This window comes from Pelophylax lessonae, assembly GCF_965119305.1.
Source record: "Pelophylax lessonae genome assembly, chromosome: 8".
NCBI classification, from domain to species: Eukaryota; Metazoa; Chordata; class Amphibia; order Anura; family Ranidae; genus Pelophylax; species Pelophylax lessonae.
Window position 1 is genome coordinate 96,394,806 of NC_138775.1, and position 25,038 is coordinate 96,419,843.

The 25,038-nt window shown below is 46.9% G+C and overlaps 1 protein-coding gene across 1 annotated transcript in view; it reads right to left on the bottom strand.

The window, feature by feature from the left end:
• Positions 1-22,850, bottom strand: part of DNAL4 (dynein axonemal light chain 4) — a 63,382-nt gene extending 40,532 nt beyond the window's left edge. Inside the window, exon 1 of the mRNA XM_082266121.1 lies at positions 22,709-22,850. The gene's annotated coding sequence lies outside the window, so the exon portion shown is untranslated. The remainder of the gene's footprint in view (positions 1-22,708) is intronic.
• Between the last annotated feature and the right edge of the window lie 2,188 nt (positions 22,851-25,038).

Genomic DNA, 25,038 nt, shown 5'->3' on the forward strand with positions numbered 1-25,038 from the left:
AGCCACCTCCCTTGGATGCTTAGGCTTCGCGCAAAGCGAAGGCAAGACAATGTCCTCATCGAGGTGAAATTCCGAGATCCTCTTCGGAAGAAAAGAAGGGTTAGGTCGTAAGACCACCTTATCCAGGTGAATCACCAAGTAGGGAGAGCTGCAGGACAAGGCCGCCAGCTCCGATACCCTGTGAGCCGAAGTGATTGCCACCAAAAAGGCAACCTTCTTAGACAAGAGAGACAATGAGATCTCCCTGAGTTGCTCAAAGGGAGCATGTTGCAATACGGACAGAACAAGGTTCAAGTCCCATGGAGGTAAAGGATTCCTCCGAGGAGGAGCCAAGTGACGCACCCCTTGAACAAAGGTGCTAACCAAAGAATTAGACGCCACAGAAGAAAGGCCAGCACAGAAATCTGACCCTTAATCGTGGCCAACGCCAAACGCTGGTCCACTCCAGTTTGGAGGAAAGCCAACACTCTCGATACCGAGTACGAGCGAGGGGAATACCCCCTGGACTCACACCAGGCAAAATACGCCTTCCAAGTACGGTAGTAAATCTTCCCCGAAGAGGCTTTTCTAGCCCTGATCAAAGTGGGAATGACCTCAGGGGAGAGACCCCTATCCTTCAGGACCTGGCTTTCAACAGCCAGGCCGTTAAAGCCAGCGACTGTAAAGCAGGATGGAAGATCGGTCCTTGAGACAGGAGATCTTCTCGAAGAGGCAGACGCCACGGAGCGTCGTCCGCCAGATTCACAAGGTCTGCGTACCAAGATCGGCGAGGCCAGTCCGGTGCCACCAGAATCACCGTGCGCGGTTCCGAGGCCAACCTGCGAAGGAACCTGGACAGCAGCTGAATCGGTGGAAAGGCATACATCAGACGATACTGACTCCAGGACGTCACTAACGCGTCTGAGGCTTCTGCCCGAGGATCGCGCGTCCTTGCTACGAACCTTTCCACCTTGTGGTTTAGACGAGACGCGAACAGGTCCACATCTGGGGACCCCCACTTCGCGCACAGCATCTGAAAGACATCCGGGTGAAGGGACCATTCTCCCTGGTCCGGGGTCTGGCGACTCAGATAATCCGCCTGCCAGTTCTACACTCCCGGAATGTGAACTGCCGTTATCGCCGGGACGTGCGTCTCGGCCCAAGACAGAATGTCGGCCACTTCCCGAGCCGCGCGGGCACTCCTGGTGCCCCCTTGGTGGTTGATGTAGGCCACCGCTGTGGCATTGTCCGTCTGCACCCGAACCGGACAGCCTTGAAGCCTGTCCGTCCAACGCAGAAGGCAGAGATGTATTGCTCGCAATTCCAGAATGTTGATCGGAAGGGAGGATTCCTCCCCCGACCAAGTTCCCTGGGCGGACAGAACGCCCAGGACACCACCCCAGCCCGACAGGCTGGCATCCGTGGTGATCACCGTCCACGACAAAAGACGAAAAGACTTGCCCCCCCGACACCGCCGGGGACTGGAGCCACCACAAAAGACCCCTTCGGGTGAGGCGGCTCAACGAAATCCGCAGATCCAGAGATTGCGGACGCCCGTCCCACTTGGCCAGGACCTCCGCCTGAAGATCCCGTGTGTGAAACTGGGCGAAGGGAATCGCCTCGAAAGCCGAGACCATCAATCCCAGACACCTCATACACGTCCGGAGGGACGAGCACTGATTGTCCCTGAGGGACCTGACCTCGTCCTGAAGTGTCCGGAGCTTGTCTTCCGGCAGGAAGACCTTCGCTTGAACAGAGTCCAGTATCATTCCCAGGTAGGGAAGACGAACGGACGAGCACAACGTTGACTTTGGTAAATTTATCGTCCAACCGAAGTCCTGCAGAGTCTGCATCGTGATGGACAGGTCGTTCACCAGGCCCTGACTGGTCGCAGACCGAATCAAGATATCGTCCAGATACCCCAAGACAGAGATGCCCTGGGCTCTCAATAAAGCCAGGACCGGCGCAAGCACCTTGGTGAAAACCCGCGGAGCCGAAGCGAGACCGAAGGGTAACGCCACAAATTGGTAGTGATCCACCGCAATGGCGAATCGAAGGTACCTCTGGTGACCCTCGGAAATTGGAATGTGAAGATACGCATCCTTCAAATCGATGGAGGCCATGAATTCCCCCGGAACCAGGGCAGCCACCACCGAGCGCAGGGATTCCATGCAAAACTTGCGAACCCGCACAAAGTGGTTCAGAGCTTTCAAGTCCAGAATCGGACGTACCTTGCCCTCCTTTCCGGGCACAGTGAACAGATTGGAATAGAACCCCCGAAATCTGTCCCGATGAGGCACCGGAACAACCACTCCCTGGGCCCGCAGGTCCCGCACCGCCAGGTGCAGATCACGCAAGCGCTCCGGAGTCAGCTGAAGGTTTGAGGGGAAAAATCTGCCCGCCGGCCGAGAGAGAAACTCGATCTTGTAACCAGATTGAACGATTTCCTGAACCCACCTGTCTCGAATGCGGTCCAGCCAGGGTTGAAGAAAACCGAGCAAACGTCCCCCCACCCCAGAACTGGGTAAGGGCGTCCCTTCGGGCCGTATTGTTATGGGCAGCGGACCCGGACTGGCCGGACTTCTGCTTACCCATCCACGGCTTCTTCTGGGAGCCTTGGCCCTTGAAGGGCTTGCCCTTATAGTGCGACCGAAAGGGACGAAAGGACCCCTGAGAGGGTCTAAACGAGGCATTCTTCCTACCAGGAACAAACTTATTCTTGTGAGTTTGGGGCAAGAGAGAGAGTGCTCTTACCCCCAGAAATACCCTTTATCAGAGTATCCAAAGATTCGCCAAAAAGGCGAGATCCCGCGTAGGGCAAATTAGCTAAAGTCTTGCGAGAAGATTGGTCAACAGACCAACATTTTAGCCATATCAGGCGACGGTTCAATACCGCCACACTTGAAAGACGCGCAGCCAAAGGGACCAAATCTAAGTCCGCATCACACAAATACATGACACCCTGATGAATTTAATCCACCATAGCCAAAGTTGTCGGCGGGGCAGAGTCAGTCACCAGGGTGTGCCTGAGCACCTGCGTCCAATCCGCAAAAGCCTGGGCTGCCATAATGGAAGCAAAAATCGGCTTCAGCATAGAGCCAGCGTATAAGAATGACGGGCCAGAGATTCCAATCTCCTGTCCGTAGGGTCCCGGAACACCGGGGTATCCTCAGCAGGGATCGCAGTGGATTTATTTAAAATCGCCACTGCATGATCCACCTGAGGCGGCACACACCAGCGCTCATCAGTATCGGGTGTAAATGGATAACGCAGCTTGAACCTACTCGGCACAGCAAAAGGTTTTTTTAAATTGCGCCATTGCTCATCAACCGCGCGCTGAAATTCCGTAGAGCAAGGAAAAACCTGCGATGTTTTGCGTTTCCTTTGCGTCCCATAAGAGGACATCAAAACAGGAGGACATGGTTCATCCTGCAAATGCAGCGTTTGCTTGATAGAAGCAACCAACTCATCCATGAGTGCAAGCTCTTCAGACGAGCCAGGGGGAGAATTATCAACCCCTTCCACCTCAGCCTCCCCCTCAGACCCCACAAGGTCTAGAGAGGAGTGAGATCCTGAGAAGGGCACTCCAGCCATAGCAGCCCCATCGCCCTTTGAATCAGAGGAAATAGACACTCTGGGCCGTTTTGTGGATCGATCAGCCACCAGCATCTGCACCTGAGCAGCCAAATTTGCCACAAGAGTAGCCAGATCAGCCCCCTCGGGGGAAGCAGCAGCCCCTTGGCCCCCCACCAAGGCAGGAGGAAACTTGCAATCCTGAGAATCCATGCCCCAGTAATATTAGGAAAAAAGGAGTACTGCCCCTTTAAGATCACGGCGAGCCTGGCCCACCACACCCACTGAATACACCGACCCCCACAGGGATAAGAACACTAGGCAAGGAATACAGGAAAATGGAAAGGTAAAAACCTGGAGAGATCACACAGGCTGCTGCCACCGATCGCTGTCCCAGAGCAAAAGGAAGTGATGCAATGACTGACCGCCCCTGTAAAGCCTATGTAAGGCTAAACAAACATGGCCGCTCGGCTGAGGACTTCATAGGCAAATAGAAAATGGCGCCGACATGTGGCCTGATCGATCGCCGCCAAAATGGCGGCGTTTGGCGCCAAAACGCAGCGCCTTACCACACAGGACCGGCCACCATCATTCTGCCGCAAAAAAATGGCGGATCGCTGCAGCGATCGCCGCACAGCATGTCCAAACCCAGACTGCTTCATGTATGCACTCAGCAGAGCAGGAGAGCCCCCCCCCCCCTCACAGCCCACACACAGGCAGTAATTCCACACAGGAACTGACAGGGAGCTCAGCAGCCACACAGACATGCACACAGTCCCAGACTGACACCCAACAGACAGGTCCCCACATAGAGATACACTTACCAGTCCGGATGGCGTGGGGAGCCTGCTCCAGCGACCAAACCGCTGTACTGAGGACAGGGAGTGTCGCAGCCGTGACGCAATGGAACTGCGGTGCGAAACCGCAATGGCGTCCAGTGAGGTAGCCACCTCACAGATAGCATCCCTGCAGCGAACAGGGATGGGTCGTTCAATGTGCCAGGGAAACCTGTGCTGAACGCTCAATGGCAGGCTGGGAAGCCCCTGGCCCTGAGCCCTGGGATCCAGGGTGGCCAGTCCGAGACCCAGCTCCGCACGATCATCTTCATCAGAAGAAGCTAACTAATGCTGAAAATAAACAGCTAAGTAAAAGAAAGAGAAAAAAACTCCAAATGAAACCAAAAAGAGAAAAGAAGCTGAGACTAAGAGCCCCAGCACAGGAACAGCCAGCCTACTCCTAAGCTAGGCATTAGAAACTGAGTTGGGAATGCAGGAAGCAGGGAGGTATTGACTGAGGGGACCACCCCCTAGGGGTGGGATATGCTAAAAGCTTTGATATTAACTATTTTGTTGCCTAGCTACTCCTGCGGAGCAAAGGTCAATAACCCCATTAGTGATGAAAATGAAGTGGCGGCGACTGTCGGAGGACGTAAGAGAAATTATTTTTTTTTTCCAACCTGAAAGAGAAACACATAATGAGCTAGTATGCATCGCATACTAGCTCATTATGAAATACTTACCTTAGAACGAGCCCCCGCCGTGCCGCTCGCTTACCTGTATGACGGGCGACATGTTCAATCGGCCGTCTTCCGGGATCGCGGCATCCGGCCATCTGATTGGCCGGACCCGCGATTACGTCACTCCCGCGCATGCGTGCGGGAGCCGACGGTCACGGCACAGGGCTCTGAGGAACGGCACCAGCGGCCGCTCCTTCAGAGCGCATGTGCCAGTGAGGTCACTGGCTGCATTTAAGGTAAATATCTCCTAAACGGTACATGTTTAGGAGATATTTACAGTACCTATAGGTAAGTCTTATCATAGGCTTTCCTATAGGTAAAAGTTGCAGTGGAGGGTTTACTTCCTCTTTAAGAGCTAAAACTGCCCTCATGCGCGCGGGAGTAATTTTCCGGCAAATCCCGGCAAGGAACTCTGAAGGTCCCCCCGGACCTTCAGAGCGCATGCGCCGCACTCGTCAGCGGCTGCATGCAGTGGTAAACCTGCACGGTTTAGGAGATATTAATTGTATCTACAGGTAAGCCTTATTATAGGCTGACCTGTAGATAAAAGTAAAAAAAAGCGGTATACTACCGCTTTAAGAGGTCTAGTGGAGTCCAAGCCTCAATGGAGTAAAGACTGTTTTGGTGATAAAGGGAGACCTACTCAAAATAAGGTGGGTGGTCATAAAGTCATGCCTGATCAGTGCATACATACAAACAAAATATACTGCACATGCTCATGTCTTTCACACATGAAAAAGGTTTATAATGCCCAATTCACATGGGCATGCCTATACATACACCTGTACAAAGCACCGTCTATGCCCACACATGATCCGCAAGTGTTCCGTTCATTTGTGTGCATGCAGTCCCATGTATGTATTTTGGGATGCAGCAGCTGCAAGGACACAGCCACTGGTTCAAATTTGACAGCCATGCTTGTGCATGTTCCCAAATGCAGACAGTGTGCGCTCTGGGCCAAGCACCTATATGACTGTCATATTGGGACCAGCGGCTGTGTTTGTGCAGATGCTTCATCCCAGAATGCTGCTTGCATACAAATACATAAAACACCTGTGCATCATGTGCGGTGCTTAGACGGACCTTCTCATGGGTGTTACCCATAGATGGGACTATGTAAAGGAGACCCAAATGGTCAACATACTTGGGTTTATGTTCATTTTGCACTTAGATGGGGGAAAATGGTGACTCCCTATCAGCACAATTCCAATCCTGTAAACAGTGACGTTCCAATGACGTATGCTTTATCTTGGAGTGTCTGTTTTAACGAAAGGTCTACTTTAAGCTAGCCATAGTCCTTGCAAGACATCCTGACTGGATGCAAATGGACTGTACTACATAGCTCTAGTTCATCTAAAAAGATTGTACAATCAAATTGTATGGTCACCTTTGCTGCTTGGAACTATCCAAAATTGAGCAACCCAAGCAGTCTATTCGTTCATGTGCTTTAATTTTCCTTAGACAATAAAACTATATTATGACTGCCTCAGTATTAAATGTCTTGGGAAGACAAATCTTTGTTTATGTTTACAGAACTTGTACATTTAGGGAAAGATGTCCAAGTACCCGTATTTACAAGTATATGCCCATATACAGTGCTGTATCTTGGCCTAGGCCAACAAGGCCCAGGCGTAGGGTGGCACTTTGCAGGGGGGCAGCAAAAAAAAAAAAAAAAAAAAAAAACAGCCTCCTCCCGCCTCCTGCACGGAAAGGGTCCCCGCCGGCTTGTGCTACACTTTTACTATAGTGCCAGTCTTATTGGGCCAGAGGGCAGGATCTAGGAGGCAAATCAGTCTGGCACCCCCATAAAGCGGTCACACTGCTACCGGCCGTCAATGCTAATAAGAGTGGCACTGCAGTCTAATGCTCCACCTACCCTCCTGCGCCCCCAGGTATGGCAGGCATCATGTCAATAATATAATTTTATTTCTTTAAACATCCTTGTCCTTGAGCGAGCATACTGAATTGCATCATATACAATTAAGACTTTTAATTGCATATGATGGCAATAATACTTTGGACCTGCTCACCTCATATGTGCTATTGCAATATGTCACTGGATTAGTAAGATTACTCCAATCTTATAAGATATTTGGACTTGTGTTTGATGCCCCTGATTATTTCATTTATTTGTATAATGACTATGACTATGGACTTCCTATATTATCCCCTTCCCTACCTTTCCGCGCCATTATAAAATGACGTCGGCAGGAATCCTTTCTCGATCCGGGCGGCCGTCATATGACGTCCGCCCGGTCTCGCCGCTACTGCGCGCCCCCGGGGGCGTGCAGCGCGGCGATCTGGGGTGAGGCTCGTCCCTCGGACTGAGCCCAACCCCGATCAAGGTAAACAGCCAATGAAATTGGCTGTTTACCATGTGATCGGCTGTGTCAATCACAGCCGATCACATGAGCGGCTCCAGCGCGAGCCGCTCGTTCCTTCCTCAATGCGCGCCCCCCGGGGGCGCGCAGCGCGGCAAAAGGGGACGAAGCTCGTCCCTCGGACAGAGCCCATCCCCGATCTAGGTAAAGAGCCAATGAAATTGGCTCTTTACCACGTGACCGGCTGTGTCCAATCACAGCCGGTCACAAATGTCAACAGAGAACAGGTAACTAGCTGTCACCGTGTTCTCCTCCTCACACAATGATCCTGTGTGAGGAGGAGATTGTGGTAACAGCTAGTTACCAAGTACAGTGCACCCCAAACACACTGATTGCCCCCCCAATAAAGAGCACCTGTCACTAGCCCATCAAAGTACCCGAGTACCTGTCACCAGCCCATCAGGTACTCTTATGACAGGTACTCGGGTACTCTGATGGGCTGGTGACAGATACTCGGGTACTCTGATGGGCTGGTGACAGGTACTCGGGTACTCTGAGGACAGGTACTCGGGTACTCTGAGGACAGGTACTCGGGTACTCTGAGGACAGGTACTCGGGTACTCTGAGGACAGGTACTCGGGTACTCTGAGGACAGGTACTCGGGTACTCTGAGGACAGGTACTCGGGTACTCTGATGGGCTGGTGACAGGTACTCGGGTACTCTGATGGGCTGGTGACAGGTACTCGGGTACTCTGATGGGCTGGTGACAGGTACTCGGGTACTCTGATGACAGGTACTCGGGTACTCTGATGACAGGTACTCGGGTACTCTGATGACAGGTACTCGGGTACTTTGAGTACCCATCACCGGAGTACCCGAGTACCCGTCATCGGAGTACCCGAGTACCTGTCACCTACCCATCAGAGTACCCGAGTACCTGTCACCTACCCATCAGAGTACCCGAGTACCTTCCACCTGCTCATCAGAGTACCTGACACCTGAAGTACCCGAGTACTTGCCACCTGCTCATCAGTACCCATCACTACTCATCAGTACTCATCAGTACCCATCAGTACCTATCACCTATCAGTATCAGTACTGATCATCCGTACCCATCAGTACAGTATCAGTATCACCTATCAGTATCAGTACTACTCATCAGTACCTATCACCTGCCTGTCACCTGCCCATAAGAGTACCCGAGTACCTGTCACCTGCCTATCGGAGTACTCGAGTACCTGCCACTTGCTCATCAGTACCAGAGTACCTGTCACCTGCCCAGCAAAGTACCTGAGTACCTGTCACCCTTCATACAGCCACCATGTCTAAGTCCAAAAAGGTTTATATACGTCCTCCGTTTAAACCTAAATACCGGTGTTATGGCAGCAGATAGCTGCCATAACCCTGGTATTTTTTTAAACGGTGGATGGTTGGCTTTCCGATAAGGGTGGTCCCAGCGGCGGATTCGCCGCGGGATGACCCTTCCGGGGTGGCGGAAGAGGTGCCCCCCTCCCGCCGCATTCTGGTCCTTTTCCCCGCTTACCGGACCCGCCGGCAGCGGGGAAAATTATCCGGTCCCGGATCCTCACAGACAGGATGTCGAGTGAGGGCAAGCTTGCCCTCACTCGACTCTATGGTCTTGGAGGACCGGAGCTACGGCAAACGTCGTTGCCTAGCAACCAGTTTAAAGGTCCCTTTTTTTTTTTTCATTTTATTGAATTTTTTTTTTTTTTTCTATCTTTTAGTGTACTTGTGAGATCTGAGGCCTTTTTGACCCCAGATCTCACAAAAAAGAGGTCCTGTCGTGCCTTTTTCTATTACAAGTAATGTTTACATTTCTTGTAATAGAAATAAAAATGATCAATTTTTTTTTTTAAAAAAAACAGTGTAAAAATAAAAAATAATAAATAAAATAAATAGTAAAAAAAAAAATTAAAAAATTAAAGCGCCCTGTCCCCGTGAGCTCGCGCGCAGAAGCGAACGCATACGGAAACCCCGCCCACATATGTAAACAGTGTTCAAACTACACATGTGAGGTATCGCCGCGATCGTTAGAGCGAGAGCAATAATTTGAGCCCTAGACCTCCTCTGTAACTCTAAGATAGCAACCTGTAGAAATTTTTAAAATGTCGCCTATGGGGATTTTTAAGTACCAAAGTTTGTCACCATTCTGTGAGAGTGCGCAATTTTGAAGCATGACATGTTGGGCATCTATTTACTCGGTGTAACATTATCTTTCACATTATGGGAAAAAATTGGGCTAACTTTACTGGTTTCTTAATTTTTTATTCAAAAAAGTGAATTTTTTCCAAAAAAATTGCGTTTGGAAGACCGCTGCGCAAATACGGTGTGATAAAAAATATTGCAATAATCTCCATTTTATTCTCTAGGGTCTCTGCTAAAAAAAATATATATATAATGTTTTGGGGTTCCAAGTAGTTTTCTAGCAAAAACAACTGATTTTAGCTTGTAAACACCAAATGTCAAAAATAGGCCTAGGCAAGTGGCTAGGAGGCATGATGATGCTCCTTGGATGTTGGGCCCCTCTATATGGCTAGGCTGTGAAAAAGTTTCACACATGTGGTATTGCCATACTCAGGAGGAGTGGCAGAATGTATTTTAGGGTGTCATTTTTGCTATGTACATGCTATGTGTTAGGAATATCCTATAAATTGACAACTTTGTGTAAAAAAAAAAAAGTTTTTATTTTTTCCCACATTTTCCAAAAACTTGTGGAAAAAAATGACATGTTCAAAGGACTCATAATGCCTCATAGAATATACGTTGGAGTGTTTGCTTTCCAAAATGGGGTCATTTTGTGGACTTTTCCATTGTATTGGTGCTCTAGGGCCTTGAAAAGTGTGATAGGTAGTAAGAAAGTTTTATGTGTATTTATGCTCCTAAAACGCCTTATGGTGCTACTTGGACGTGGAGTCTCTTTTTGTGGCCAGGCTGTGTAAAAGTCTCACACATGTGGTATCACCATACTCAGAAGGAGTAGCAGAATGAATTTTGGGGTGTCATTTTTGCTGTGTACATGCTATGTGTTAGAAATAGCTTATAAATTGACAACGTTTTGGGAAAAAAAAGAAAAAAGATTTTTTTTTCTTCATTTTCCCAAGAATTGTGGGAAAAAATTATAACTTCAAAAAACTCACCATGCCTCTTACCTTGGACTGTCTACTTTACAAAAAGGGGTCATTTGGGGGGTATTTGTACTGTCCTGACATTTCAGGGCCTCAAGAAAGGAGATAGGCCATCAGTACATCTGGTGTGATCAATTTTCAGTAATTGGTACCATAGCTTCTAGACTCAATAACTTTCACACAGACTAAATAATATACACTAATTTGGGTTAATTTTACCAGAGATATGTAGAAGTATAAATTTTGGCCCAAATGTATGAAGAAAAAATAATTTTTTGCAAAATTTTATAATAGAAACTAAAAAAAAGTGTTTTTTTTTTTCAAAATTTTTGCTCTTTTTTTGCTTATATCACGAAAAAAAAAAAAACCCCAGTTGTGATCAAATACCACCAAAAGAAAGCTCTATTTGTGTGAAAAAAATGATAAAAATTTTATTTGGTTACAGTGTAGCATGACTGAGCAATTGTCATTCAAAGTGTGAGAGTGCTGAAAGCTGAAAATTGGTCTGGGCAGGAAGGGGGTCTAACTGCTCTGTATGGAAGCGGTTATACAAATAAGTAAAATAATTCTATGATTACAATCAGTGGCAGCAAACACAACTCCAAATATCTTAAAAGAAAGGAGTAATCTTACTAATCCAGTGACATAAGGCTGTACTAATTGGCACTGATAAGGCTGCACTGGTGGCCACTGATGGGGCTGAACTGATAAGGCAGCACTGATATGCTGTACTGATGGGCACTGATGAGGCTGCACTGATGGGCATTAGGCAGCTGGATAAGCTTCACTAATGGGGCTGCACTGATATGCTGCCCTGATGGGCACTGACATGTTGCACTGATAGGCACTAATAGGCTGCACTGATGGCCACTGATGAGGTTGCACTAATGGCCACTGATGAGGCAGCACTGATGGCCACTGATGAGGCGGCACTGATAAGGCAGCACTGATGGGCACTAATAGGCTGCACTGATGGGCACTGATATGCTACACTGATGGGCACTAAAAGGTTGCACTGATGGGCACTAATATACTGCCCTCATGGGCACGGATGAGCCAGCAATGGTGGGTACTGATAAATTGCACTGATGGACACTAATGAGGCTGAACTGATGGGCATGAGGCGGCACAGATAAGCTTCACTAATGGGGCTGCACTGATATGCTGCACTGATGGGCACTAATAGGCTGCACTGATGGCCACTGATGAGGCGGCACTGATAAGCTGTACTGATGGGGCTGCACTGGTGGCCACTGATGGGGCTGCACTGATGGCCACTGATGGGGCTGCACTGATGGGCAGTAATAAGGCTGCACTGATGGCCACTGATAAGGCTGAATTTATGGGAACTGATGAGGCTGTACTGATGGGCACTGATAGACTGCAGTTGTGGTTTACAAATGACTGGGTGGGTCATAAACAGGAAGGGGTGTGGCCTTTACAGGAAGGGGTGGGTCATATTGAAATTAGGGGGTACCCAAGTTTAGTCAGGCCTAGGACAGCACAAAACCTAAATACACCACTGCCCGTATACAATGCATTTTGTAATTCATTCCTATGGGCAGAATTACACAAGATCCCCAGGCTGTCTATACATCTGCAAATATCTCCATGTGCATGAGCCCTAAAAGCTGTAAAGGCTGAAGATTTTTTACCTTAATGCATTCTGTGCATGAAGGCAAAAAACCTTTTGTGTGCTGCTCCCCCACAGCCCCCTAATACTCACCGAGTCCCCTCTCGATCCAGCAACATGCACGAGAGCCTCGGCTGTTCAGGATCTTTCTCCTCACTCCTTATTGGCTGAGACTGCTGTCAATTACAGCCCATGAGCCGATAAGGGGAGTTGAGCCGTGGCTCTTTGTGTCTTATGGATGCATAGAGCAGGGCTCAGGAGCGAGCATGCACCAGTGCCCAAATAGCATGTGGCTTGCCATTGGGGGCACTAGTCAAGGGGGAGGAGCCAGGAGCGCTAGCTGGGGACCCGAGAACAGGAAGATAAGGTTGCTGTGTGCAAAACTACTGCACATAGCAGGTAAGTATGATTTAATTTATTTTTTTAAATAAGTACTAGATGGACTTGTGTCTTTTTTCAACCTGACTAACTATGTAAGCCGAACCTTTAATACCACTTCAAATTGGAACTAAATCCATGGATTTATTGGTTTCCAAAAACAGTTACATTCAAAGCATGCCATGAATATCAACTGGTCAACGCGGTTGCATTTGCTCTAGAAAAAAACTGTCAAAGCCTCAAATGGCTGGTGTCATAACTGAACACATGTGCAGCACCATGGGAACTGCAAATCAAACAGAGGCCAAAATGTAAAGGATAGGAGGGTTTAGTTCAGCTTTATTAATGTTTAGTAGAACTATGCACAAAACAAAATCCACATATATGATCCAGTATGCCACTAGCATTAACATGCTGGTCTTTGTTTTGGAGTCCCACCATAACAAATTTTTTTTTACCTGTTGATCTGCCCAGCAAGTCTGTTATTTTTCAACTTCTTTTAACAGAACAAGCAGGAGTCCAGCAAAAGTGACAGTTAAACTGCTGGGATAAAACATATGCAATTGACAGGGGTGCTTACAATGATCAGCTTTTACTTATGTAAAACCTTTAACCCAAAAGAAAAAAAAAAATCTTAAAAGCGGAGTTCCACCCAAAAGTGGAACTTCCGCTTTAAATAGTCCTAACCCCCTGACATGCCACATTTCGCATGTCATTTTTTTGGGGGGGGAGCGGGTACCTAGTTTTGACAGGTACCCGCTCCCACTTCCGCTTGGAGCGCCGCGGAGCCCTGAGCGGAAGTTCTCCTCTCTCCCTCTCTCCCTGCAATCTTCTGGGACATGTCAGAGGTCCCAGAAGATTGCCGGCCAATCACGACGCATAGCGCAACTCGCGCATGCGCAGTGCGTACCCGGGTGTGAAGCCGCAAACTGTCACAGCCGGGTGCCCACATCAGTGATGCCGGCGCCGCAGAGCAGAGAGGGAGAAGACGGCGCATCGCTGGACCGTGGGACAGGTGAGTGTGTGTTTAGGCTGGAACTCCGCTTTAATGTAACTGCTTAAAAAGTGTTACCAAGAACCACTTATGTAACCACTTGCCGACAGCCAAAGTGGGAATTTACATCATTATTTTTTACGTTAAATACTGGGGTTATGGCTGCCGCTAGATGCCATAACCCCGGTATTTTCTTTATCCTCAGATGGCTTGCTTTCCGTTAAAATTGATCCCCGCCTGGGAATCCCTTTTAGAAGTGGCAGGAGAGGTGCCCCCTCTACCGCCACTTCCCGGGCCAACATTATCCCTGAGACCGGGAATCAACAGGTGTCGGCAGTGTTTTCCTATAGAGATGAGCGATGGCAAGATGGCCACCGCTCATCTCTATGCCCTTGGAGGACCGGAGCGACGTTGACATGCATTTTTTTTTCTTAAAGCAAAAGACAAAAAAATTTAGGGGATAGATGTTTATATTCCTTGCAATAGCAATAAAAGTGATAAAAAAATGTTTTAAAAAGGAACAGTGTTAAAAAGAAAGAAATATAATAAAATAAATGTAAAAAAAATGTTTTAAAGCGCCCTCATTCCTGTGTTCTTGCACGCAGTAATAAGTGCATACATAGGCTACACACACATATGTAAATGGATTTTGCATCACGCATGTGAGATATCGCCGCGGAAGTCAGAGCAAGAAGAATAATTCTAGCACTAGATCTCCTCTTTAAAGAGGTTGTAAACTCATTAACATTTTTATTTTTTATTTCCAACCTGAAAGAGAAACCCATAATGAGCTAGTATGCATCACATACTAGCTCATTATGAAATACTTACCTTAGAACGAGCCCCTGCCGTGCCGCCCGCTTACCTGTATGACGGGCGACATGTTTGGTCGCCCGTCTTCTGGGATCGCGGCATCCGGCCATCTGATTGGCCGGAGCCGCGGTGACGTCACTCCTGCACACGTGCGCGGGAGCCGACAGTCACGGCACGGGGCTCTGAAGAAACGGCACCAGCGGCCGTTCCTTCAGAGCGCATGCGCCAGTGATGTCACTGGCTGCATGTAAGGTAAATATCTCCTAAACGGTACATGTTTAGGAGATATTTACAGTACCTATAGGTAAGTCTTATCATAGGCTTACCTATAGGTAAAATTGTCAGAGGAGGGTTTACTTCCTCTTTAACTCTAAACTGGTAACCTGTAGAAATGTTTAAAGCGTCGACTATGGAGATTTTTAAGTACCGTAGTTTGGCGCCTTTCCATTATTGTGTGCGCAATTTTACAGCATGACATGTTAGGTATTTATTTACTCGGCATAACATCATTTTTCATACTATACAGTTTTTTTGTTTGTTTTTTTTTTTATTAAAGTGTATTTTTTACATAATAATTGTGTTTAAAAAAACGCTGCGCAAAAACTGTGTGACATAAAAAATCTCAACGACCAACATTTTATTCTACAGGGTCTAAAAGAATATATAAATGTTTGGGGGTTCTAAGAAGTTGCCTAGCAAAACCTACTAATTTTTACTTGTAAACAGCAAATGTCAGAAAAAGGCTGGGTCATTAAGTGGGTCAAATCCATCTGACACTATTGTCTACACAGGTTGGCAATAGCACTGACCTAGGGTGGCTACATTGCGGCTCCATAAATAGGGACGAGTGCAGCCACCCCAAGACAGGTGGGTATGTTACTGGTCAAAGAGAAAAAAAAAAAAAAGGAAAACCACCCTGAAAAAAAATAAAAACTAAAGCAGCCATCACATCCAAGGATTGCTAAACTCCAATATATTACATTTTAGTTTTTGGGTTTAGTTACACTTTAAAGAGGTTGTACACTCGTTTAAATTTTTTTTTTTTTTTTACAACCTGCAAGAGAAACGCATAATGAGCTAGTATGCATCGCATACTAGCTCATTATGAAATACTTACCTTAGAACGAGCCCCCGCCGTGCCGCTCACTCACCTGTATGACGAGCGACATGTTCAGTCGCCCGTCTTCCGGGATCGCAGCATCCGGCCATCTGATTGGCCGGAGCCGCGGTGACGTCACTCCCGCGCACGCGCGCGGGAGCCGACGGTTACGGCACGGGGCTCTGAAGGAACGGCACGATCAGCTGTTCCTTCAGAGCGCATGCGCCAGTGACGTCACTGGCTGCATTAAAGGTAAATATCTCCTAAACGGTACATGTTTAGGAGATATTTACAGTACCTATAGGTAAGTCTGATCATAGGCTTACCTATAGGTACAACTTCCCGAGGAGGGTTTACTTCCTCTTTAACCACTTTACCTCCGCTCACATGGAGGCTACTGCGGCAAAGTGCCGCGATCCCGTCCAGCGACGTAGACCTACGTCGCTGGACTCCGCCCCTTGTGGGCGGCGCTCGCGCCCCGCCGGAGGCTCGCTCCCGCTGTGTTCATTCACAGCGGGAGTCGGGCCAGGGGAGGAGCAGCGGCGATTGCCGCTGCTCTGCCCCGATCGTCGGGGATCGAGTCTGGAGATCCGCCCGCTGTGTGTAAACACAGCGGGCAGATCTCCATAGTGACAGGGACTGACAGATCGGAGTGTTCAGCATAGCTGGACATCCGATCTGTCCTTCTGTCACACAGTCACCTCCCCCCCCACACGTCAGTAAGCACCAGGCATACATTAACCCCTCCCTCTCCAATAAAATTAACCCCTTCCCTGCCAGTGTCATTTTTACAGTAACAGTGCATATATATAGCACTGATTACTGCAGTAATGTCACTGGTACCCCCAAAAGTGTCACAAATGTCAGTCAAGGGTCCGATCTGTCCGCCGCAATGTCGCAGTCCCGCAAAAAAAAAAAAATCGCAGATCACCGCCATTACGCGTTAAAAAAAAAAAACACCAAAAATGACAGAAATCTTTCCCTTAGTTAGTAAACGCAATAACTTTTGCACAAACCAATCAAAATACGCTTATTGCGATTTTTTTTAGTAAACATATGTAGCAGAAAACAAATTGGCCAAAAATTAAAAAAAATTTGATTTTTACATTTTTTTGGGGGGGATTTCATATAAAAAAATGTGAAAAATATTGTTATTTTTTCAAAATAAACGCTCTTTTTTTTGTTTATAGCGCAAAAAGTAAAAATTGCACAGGTGATCAAATACCACCAAAAGAAAGCTCTGTTTGTGGGAAAAATAGGACGTAAATTTAGTTTGGGTACGGCGTCGCACGACCGCGCAATTGTCAGTTAAAGTCGCACAGCGCCGAATCGCAAAAAGTGGCCTGGACGGAAGACAGCAAAATCCTCCGGTGGTAAAGTGGTTAAAGTGGTATTAAACGCAAAACCAAAAAAGTAATATATTGCAACTTACCAATCATTAGATGTGTTAGCTGCATTGGTTTTCTATTTCTAGGCTTTTTCCCTCGGTTTTCACCCGGTGATTCCGCCAGCAATACATTTGTGTACTAGAATGCCTGCACTCTGGATGAAGGAGCAACAGAGACACCTTTGGACAGCAGCATTGTAAGTCTGGTGGGGAGGAGAGGGAAAAGCCTCGTACACACAATCGGATTATCGAACGATCTTTTGTTGCATGCTAGTCTCATATGGAAAGTGAAGAGGTTACTTTCCTACAAAAATTCTCGTACAACAGAATTCAACTTCAGAAGTGATGTCATGTGTTGAATTGTTTTGTATGTGTTCTTTTGTTCCGAGCATGCCTAGTCTTGCTCTTAGGATTTTTTTTTGGACGAAAACTGTACTAATTAAATGAAAAACGGACGTTGTGTTGACATACGATAAAAATGTTATAGCCTGCACATCCAGTTTTTGTAGTCCGAAAATTCGTAATCGGCTGTCGAAAGCACCATACTAACAATCGAAAATCGGCAGATCGTTCGTCGGACGAAATTTTACTTCTGATATTTGTATCATGTGTATGGGCCTTTAGTTGTATTAGCACATGTAGATAAACTAACAAATTTAAGCCAAAGCTTAAATATTAAAGGATGACCAATGTAAGCACCCCGATCAGTGGCAAATGGTTTGTCTCAACAATTTACTTGCTACATCTGCAGGACAGCTTGTCCTTTTGAAAAACAACAGACTTAGAGCCGGTTCACACTTCCGCGACCTCTAAGTCGCCTCATAAGGGGCGACCTGTTAGCGCGACTTGTATGATAGATGACTTTGTACAACTTTGTATTTGGCCAATCAGAATATGATGGTTCTGGGTCATGCTCAATCACACAAAAAAAAGTTCTTAAAAATTTTCGTTTTTTGATAGACAGCCAATTATTGAAAAAATTATTGAAAAAAAAAAATAATTTCTTTGGATTTAGTGTCTGGGGGGTCTAAAAAGTGTACCTGTGAAGTTTCAGCTCTGTAGCATGTCCAAAACCAGAAAAAATATCATTTTTTTTCTGGTTCTGGACGTGCTACAGAGCTGAAACTTTACAGGTACACTTTTTAGACCCCCCAGACACTAAATATAAAAAAGTCATGCCTGCCTCCAAAAATGCCCAATAAATGCCTGCAACAAAAACGCCCAGGTGGAGAGGAGCCCTATGCCTGTGCTACTAAAAATTCTAAGAAAAATTAGCTTTTTTTCTGGTTCAGGACCATTTTAATTGAAAGTCGGATCACAAGTCGCTTCAAATAAGATAAGGAGGCGACTCCCATTGAAGTCTATGGGACAAGTCGGATACAAGTCGCCTCAAAGTAGTACAGGACCCTTTTCAGAAGTCGGAGCGACTTCAGTAGTGCCAATTAAGACGGCACTCATTGATTAACATTGCTTTTGTTATGTCAAGCGACTTGAGGGCACACAAGTCGCCTCACAAGTCACGGCAGTGTGAATGGACTCTTACTGGCTGATTACCAGGTGAAAAAAAGAAGAAAAAAGTCTAAGAAAACAAATGCAACCATCACATCAAAGAATTGGTAAACTGCAACATAAAAATGTTTGCTTTTGGCCCCTTTCACACGGGCTTTTCGATCAGGTCAGCCTGTCAGTTTTTCAGGCGGACCGAATCGGATGCTCCATACACCTCTATGGGGTGACATGTCCACTGACACCCGCTTCTATCCTGTCCGTGAAATCTAGACCGGTGGAAACCCTATTTTCCATCCGTCTGGAGGATCGGATAGGATTATATGAAAACAGACAGGCAGTCCGTTCTCATTCGATCTTCCATAGAGGAGAGTGGGGCTGTGACAGCTCCGTCTCTGCAAAGTAAGAGGAGACGGACCTGTCATCCGCCTGAGCAAAACGGAGTCTGTCGGGAGCACCGCTCGTGTGAAAGACCCTTTAGGTTTAATACCACTTTAAAGCAGACTCATCATGCAAATGGTACATCCACTTTCCTCCCAGCCCCCTACTGTCCAAAGAAATTTAGCTGCAAAAAACTTTATCAATAAAGGATCAGTAAACAGGACAATCACCAAGAGCAAAATGAAAGCAAATCTCAAATTTTGAGTTGTCACAAGAACAGGTATGGAGAGGAAATCTTCCAATGGAGACGCTGGTTCTAAAGACCCAGGTGACAGCCAGGAATTTCCTAACTTTGGAAGGATTTCCACACTTCTTGTTTGAGCTATGGGTTAGGAAGAGAAGGGAAATCTCCCCAATGGGACGCAGATGGCAAAAAAACTAACAGGGGTTAAAGTGTTACCTTTAGTTCTAATTTAAAGAGAACCAAAACCCTCTTATCCCTACCAACTAAGGAAGCCGCCGCCTCACCCTTTGTTTGATACATAGTTACCATGGCGCTGCACATGTGATCAGTTATGACAACAGCCATTTTATGTTTGGTTAAGATCACAGGCAAGAGTGACAATTATCAATGACGGCATGCCTTGAATGTTACTCTTTTGGGAAACAGTCCAATTGATGGGTTTATTTCCGCTTTAACTACAAGACTTATTTAGCACGGTTATTCACGCTGAAGAACTGGGAGACGGCCTGTGTCACAGAGCAAACTGCAGGGTAACAACTGTCAGACTAGGTTACCTCTGACCTCAACACTCACGGTAAAGTCTGAGAAAAAGTAATGATCGCTAGAGGCAAATATAAATCTTCTTATAAGAAGTTATAATAAACAAAGCCTGGATATGTATCCTCTTATAGAATTCCCTTCCTGATAATTCTTAGGACTCATTTACATGGGTGGTAAAAGCAGGCAATTGAGCTGCACACAACAATGCAAACACACAGGGCACACATACCACCTCAAAAAAGAATTGGCATGCTGTATTTGTCAGGGGGTACCACTGTTGGATGCAACCCACCTGGGTGGATAATGTGTGGTATTTATTTAGAGATTTAAAGCAGATGGCAAGAAGGCAATAGATCACCTCCTCACCATCTGTCAAACATCTTTGAAAAGCGATCCACTGCAGATCGCTTTTCAGGAGGAACCACAAGCACTACCTAACATATGAACAAGCCCTTAAAGTGACTCTGACAGTAAATTCAATGGCCAGTAAAAGAGCTCCCTTTTAAAAAGAAAGTGGACATTTACCTCTGCCACCCATGGTTCTCTGTTGATGAGTAGGGATGAGCTTAGGTGTGTTCAGATACAAGTCTGAGCTATTCTGCTAGAAAGCTGGCAAAGCAAGCAGCATGTATATGTGTAGCTGCAAGGCCTGCCTCCACTGCCTATGATTGGCTATTGGCTTTGACAGGTCCTGGCGGGATAACTCAGGTGGGTTCAGGCCCATGTCTAAACATGCATGAGCGCTCATCCCTATTGATGAGGTATCACCGGCTGAAGTGCACCCTTCTGAAAGCATCAATCTCCTGTGCCCTGCACTGCAATCAGAGGTTCTTCCTGCTGTCCTTTAGGAAGAAGGAGCTCCACACTCCTGGAAGTCTCCATTTCTGAGGAGACTTCAGCGGACCATTTCTTTGCTTTAGAATCGCATTCAGCAGCAAGGTGAGCACTTACCACCCCGTTGTCATAAGGTATATTTATTGGGCACCTGATTTTAGCAATCCTTTTAACCAAATCTCACTACTTTAGCTTCTTAACCACTTGCAGACCGCCGCCCGACTATATACGGCGGCGGTCAGCCCCTCCCAGGCAAAGTGACGTACCGGTACGTCACTAGCCTGGGAGCGAATAGGGGGCGAGCGCACGCCGCCTGAGGCGCGCTCCCGCCCCCGCTCGTACCAGAAGGCAGCGCATGTGACCGGCGGACCCGATGTCCGCCGGTCACTCGCGATCGTCGGGTGGAGAGGGAGAAAGGCAGGCGGCTAATGTAAACAAAGCCGTCTGTCATTCTCCCCTGTGTAAAAGCACAGATCACTCGGTCCTGCTATGTAGGACCGTTGATCTGTGCTGTTACACACAAAGCCACATCCAATCACAGTAAGAAACAAGCCCCTAGGGACACACTTAACCCCTCCCTCTCCAATAAAGTTAACCCCTTCCCTCCCAGTGTCATTTTTACAGTAACAGTGCATATGTATAGCACTGATTACTGTAGTAATGTCACTGGTACCCCTAAAAGTGTCAAAAATGTCAGTCAAGGGTCCGATCTGTCCGCCGCAATACCGCAAAAAAAAAATAAAAAATCGCAGATCGCCGCCATTACTCGTTAAAAAAAAAAACAACAAAAATGACAAAAATCTTTCCCTTAGTTAGTAAACGCAATAACTTTTGCGCAAACCAATCAAAATACGCTTATTGCTTTTTTTTTTTTACCAAACATATGTAGCAGAAAACAAATTGGCCTAAAATGTTAAAAAATGTTGATTTTTACATTTTTTTGGGGGGGGAATTTCATATAAAAAAAAAATGTGAAAAATATTGTTATTTTTGCAAAATTGTCGCTCTTTTTTTATAGCGCATGATCAAAATATCACACAGGTAATCAAATACCACCAAAAGAAAGCTCTGTTTGTGGGAAAAAAATTGACGTCAATTTCATTTGGGTACAGCGTCGCACGCCCGCACAATTGTCCGTTAAAGTCACGCAGTGACGAATCGCAAAATACCCCCTGGTCAGGAAGGGGGTAAAATCTTCCGGGGCTTAAGTGGTTAAAGAGGAACTTCACCCAGTATTTTTAATAAATGTCAGCAGACACAAATACTGCAGCTGGTGACTTTTAGGACCAGTTCACAGCACTCAGTTTAGGACCTGTCCACACTAATCGATGCCGCGTGGCACTTTGGGCTGCAGAGCTGTGCGGTAGGGGGTGGTGAGGTGCGTGTTTTATCACACAATTCCCTTTTTTTATTACCAAACTTGATTAGGCGTGTACAATATGACACTGCAGAGCAGCACAGTACATTTTCTTTGGACAGCAAGTGTACTATATGTACCGTGCTACTCTGCAGTGACATGTCTGACCACGCAGAGCTGTGTGAAATCTGAAAACGTGTTGCAGAATATCGCACTGCTCTATAACGCCATGTAAGACATAGAAAACTATTTTGTATGTGCGTGATTGCAGTTACCCGCGTTCCAGAAGGAAAAACGCAGGTAACTGCATATAGTGTACATGGAGCCTTACAAACCAGGTACTTACCAGCCCATGGAGTTCAGCGCTCTCTTCCTGCCGCCGATTCTTCTCACAGCTGCCGGATCCCTGGTGCCGCCATCTTGGATTTGGGATCCAGCTGTGATGAATCACAGCTGGATCCCAAAAGCGCATGCACAAGATCGCGGATTGGGTGGCACAGGGAGACGGAACCCATAGCATGTGACGTGTCCTCGGAGACTGCAGGGACAAGGTGACATCGTTCTCTCCGAGACGAGGACAGGGGAGATGGGAGCGGGGACCGCCAGGAAACAGTACTTGTTACCCCTCTTCTCCCCAAAATCCTGCAACTTAGTTACAGGCCGGGGGAGGGGGAAATGAGAGGTCCATCACTTTTTTGAACAAAGTTCTTCTTTAAGGACAAAGCCACAACAAGGGACAGCACAGTCCCTGCTGATAAAAATGATGTCTTCATCTTTATGGATGAGTGATCACCCCAATCTCCTCAGTACACCCTACAGGGCACCCAATGACCCGACCTCTGTCCCCTCACTACGGCTTCCCTCCTCACCCTCTCACATTCCAGTCATTCTTCTGTCTCCTGACTTTTTTTTTGTTCTCTGTCGGTCTATTCATTGCCATTGTGCACTTTCTCCCCACATACAACATTCCTCCCACTACTACAAAGCCGACCCCCGAGTCATTTACCGGAGCCCCGTGCACACCGCATCGATCTCCTACTCCAACGGCGTCTCTCCGCTCTCGTTGCTATGCCGCGGCCCAGGCCTCCCCTGGCAACCGCAAGCAAATCCGGAAGCGGAGCCACCGAGCTGGACGCCACGCCCCTTCGCCTCACACAGGGGCATGTGATAGGTTCAACGAGAGGGCCTTCTTGGTGACGTTAGAGGGATTCGCACGCTGGTTTCCCTGGCGACGACACTGCGGTAGCTGGCTTTAGCATTGCCTGACTATCTCCATAGTAGCCCATTAAACAAACTTATGATCAGTGTTTGCACGTACAGTGCTCCATCAGAGGTCTTATGAGAACTTGGTTTAATGTATAAACTGTCGCTATCCAATCATGTTCAATGGAAATTCTGTTTTTTGTTAAGTACCTTTGTATTATTGAAGGAAAAAACATTTCCACAGTTCGTATAGGGTTGCCACCTCATCCCTTTAAATCAGGACACACATTAAAGAGGTTGTAAACCCATACGAAATTTTTTTTTTTTTTTTGACCTGAAAGAGAAACACATAATGAGCTAGTATGCATCGCATACTAGCTCATTATGAAATACTTACCTTAGAACGCAGCCCCCACCGTGCCGTCCGCTTACCTGTATGATGGGCGACATGTCCAGTCGCCCGTCTTCCAGGATCGCGGCATCTGGCCATCTGATTGGCCGGAGCCGCGGTGACGTCACTCCCGCGCACGCGCGCAGGAGCAGATGGTCACGGCACTGGGCTCTGAATGAACGGTGTTCCGTGAGAATTACCTACCCCGTGAGAAAAACCTACCCTCGTCACTTCCGGCCAGGAACAGCTGAGCAGCGCAGCAGTGCGCATGCTCACAGCCCCGGATACGTAATGGAACAGCTGAGGAGCTGACTAGTGCGCATGCGCACTAGCATGAAATGATCACGGTGTCCGTGAAAAAAACCTACCCACGCGGCGGTTACATTAAAACAGCTGTGCTGCAATATGAGTCATCTCCGCTCCTCTCCCTGTCACTTCCCTGATCTTGGCTAGTAAATATAAAAGCGGCTCTAGGCTCCATGATTTATCTTTTCATACACCCGCCGCCGCTTTTATATTTACTAGCCCAGATCAGAGAAGTGACAGGGATAGGAGTGGAGATGACTTATATTGCAGCACAGCTGTTTTAATGTAACCGCCGTGTTACACACACTGCCGTGCACCGGAAGTGATGAGGGTAGGTTTTTCTCACGGGCTAGGTAATTCTCACGGAACAACGGCACCAGCTGCCGTTCCTTCAGAGCGCATGCGCCAGTGACGTCACTGGCTGCATGTAAAGTAAATATCTCCTAAACGGTACATGTTTAGATATTTACAGTACCTATAGGTAAGCCTTATCATAGGCTTACCTATAGGTACAACTTGCAGAGGAGGGTTTACTTCCTCTTTAATTACACAGGTTCTGTGGTTTATTAACCACTTTAAGACCGGAAGGATTTGCCCCCTAAATGACCAGGCCCTATTTTGCTATTCGGCACTGCGTTACTTTAACGGAAAATTGCGCATTCGTGCGACGCTGTACCCAAATAAAATTGATGACCTTTTTTTCCCACAAATAGAGCTTTCTTTTGGTGGTATTTGATCACCTGTGCGGTTTTTAGATTTTGCAATATACACAAAAAAAAGAGCAACAATTTTGAAAAAAAAAAAAAAAAAAACGCTATATTTTTTACTTTCTGCTATAAAACATTTCCAAAAATTTTTTTGAAATTTTTTTTTTTTCAGTTTAGGCCAATTTGTATTCTGCTACATATTTTTGGGGAAAAAAATCCCAAAAAGCGTACGTATTTTAATTGGTTTGCGCAAAAGTTATAGCGTTTACAAACTACGCGATAGATTTTTGGACTTTTTACTTTTTATTTTTTTTTTTATTAGTAATGGCGGCGATCTGCGATTTTTAGCGGGACTGTGACATTGTGGCGGACAGATCCGACCCCTAACTGACATTTTTGACACTTTTTTGGGGACCGTGACACTAATACAGTAATCATTGCTAAATAATATGCACTGTTACTGTATAAATGACACTGGCAGGGAAGGGGTTAATACTGGAGGCGATCAAAGGGGTTAAATGTATGCCTCTGTGCTTACTGACTGTGTGCGTGTTCTGTGACAGGCTGATCTGTCCCTGCCTGTCTGTATTGTTTACATAAGCAGGCGGGTCTTCTCTTAGTTTCCCGGACAATCATGGGAGGAAGGCAGCGATCGCCACTTCTCCTCCCGTGGCCCACCTCCCGCTGTGTCTAAACACAGCGGGAGCGCGGCTCCAGCAGTGCGTGTGC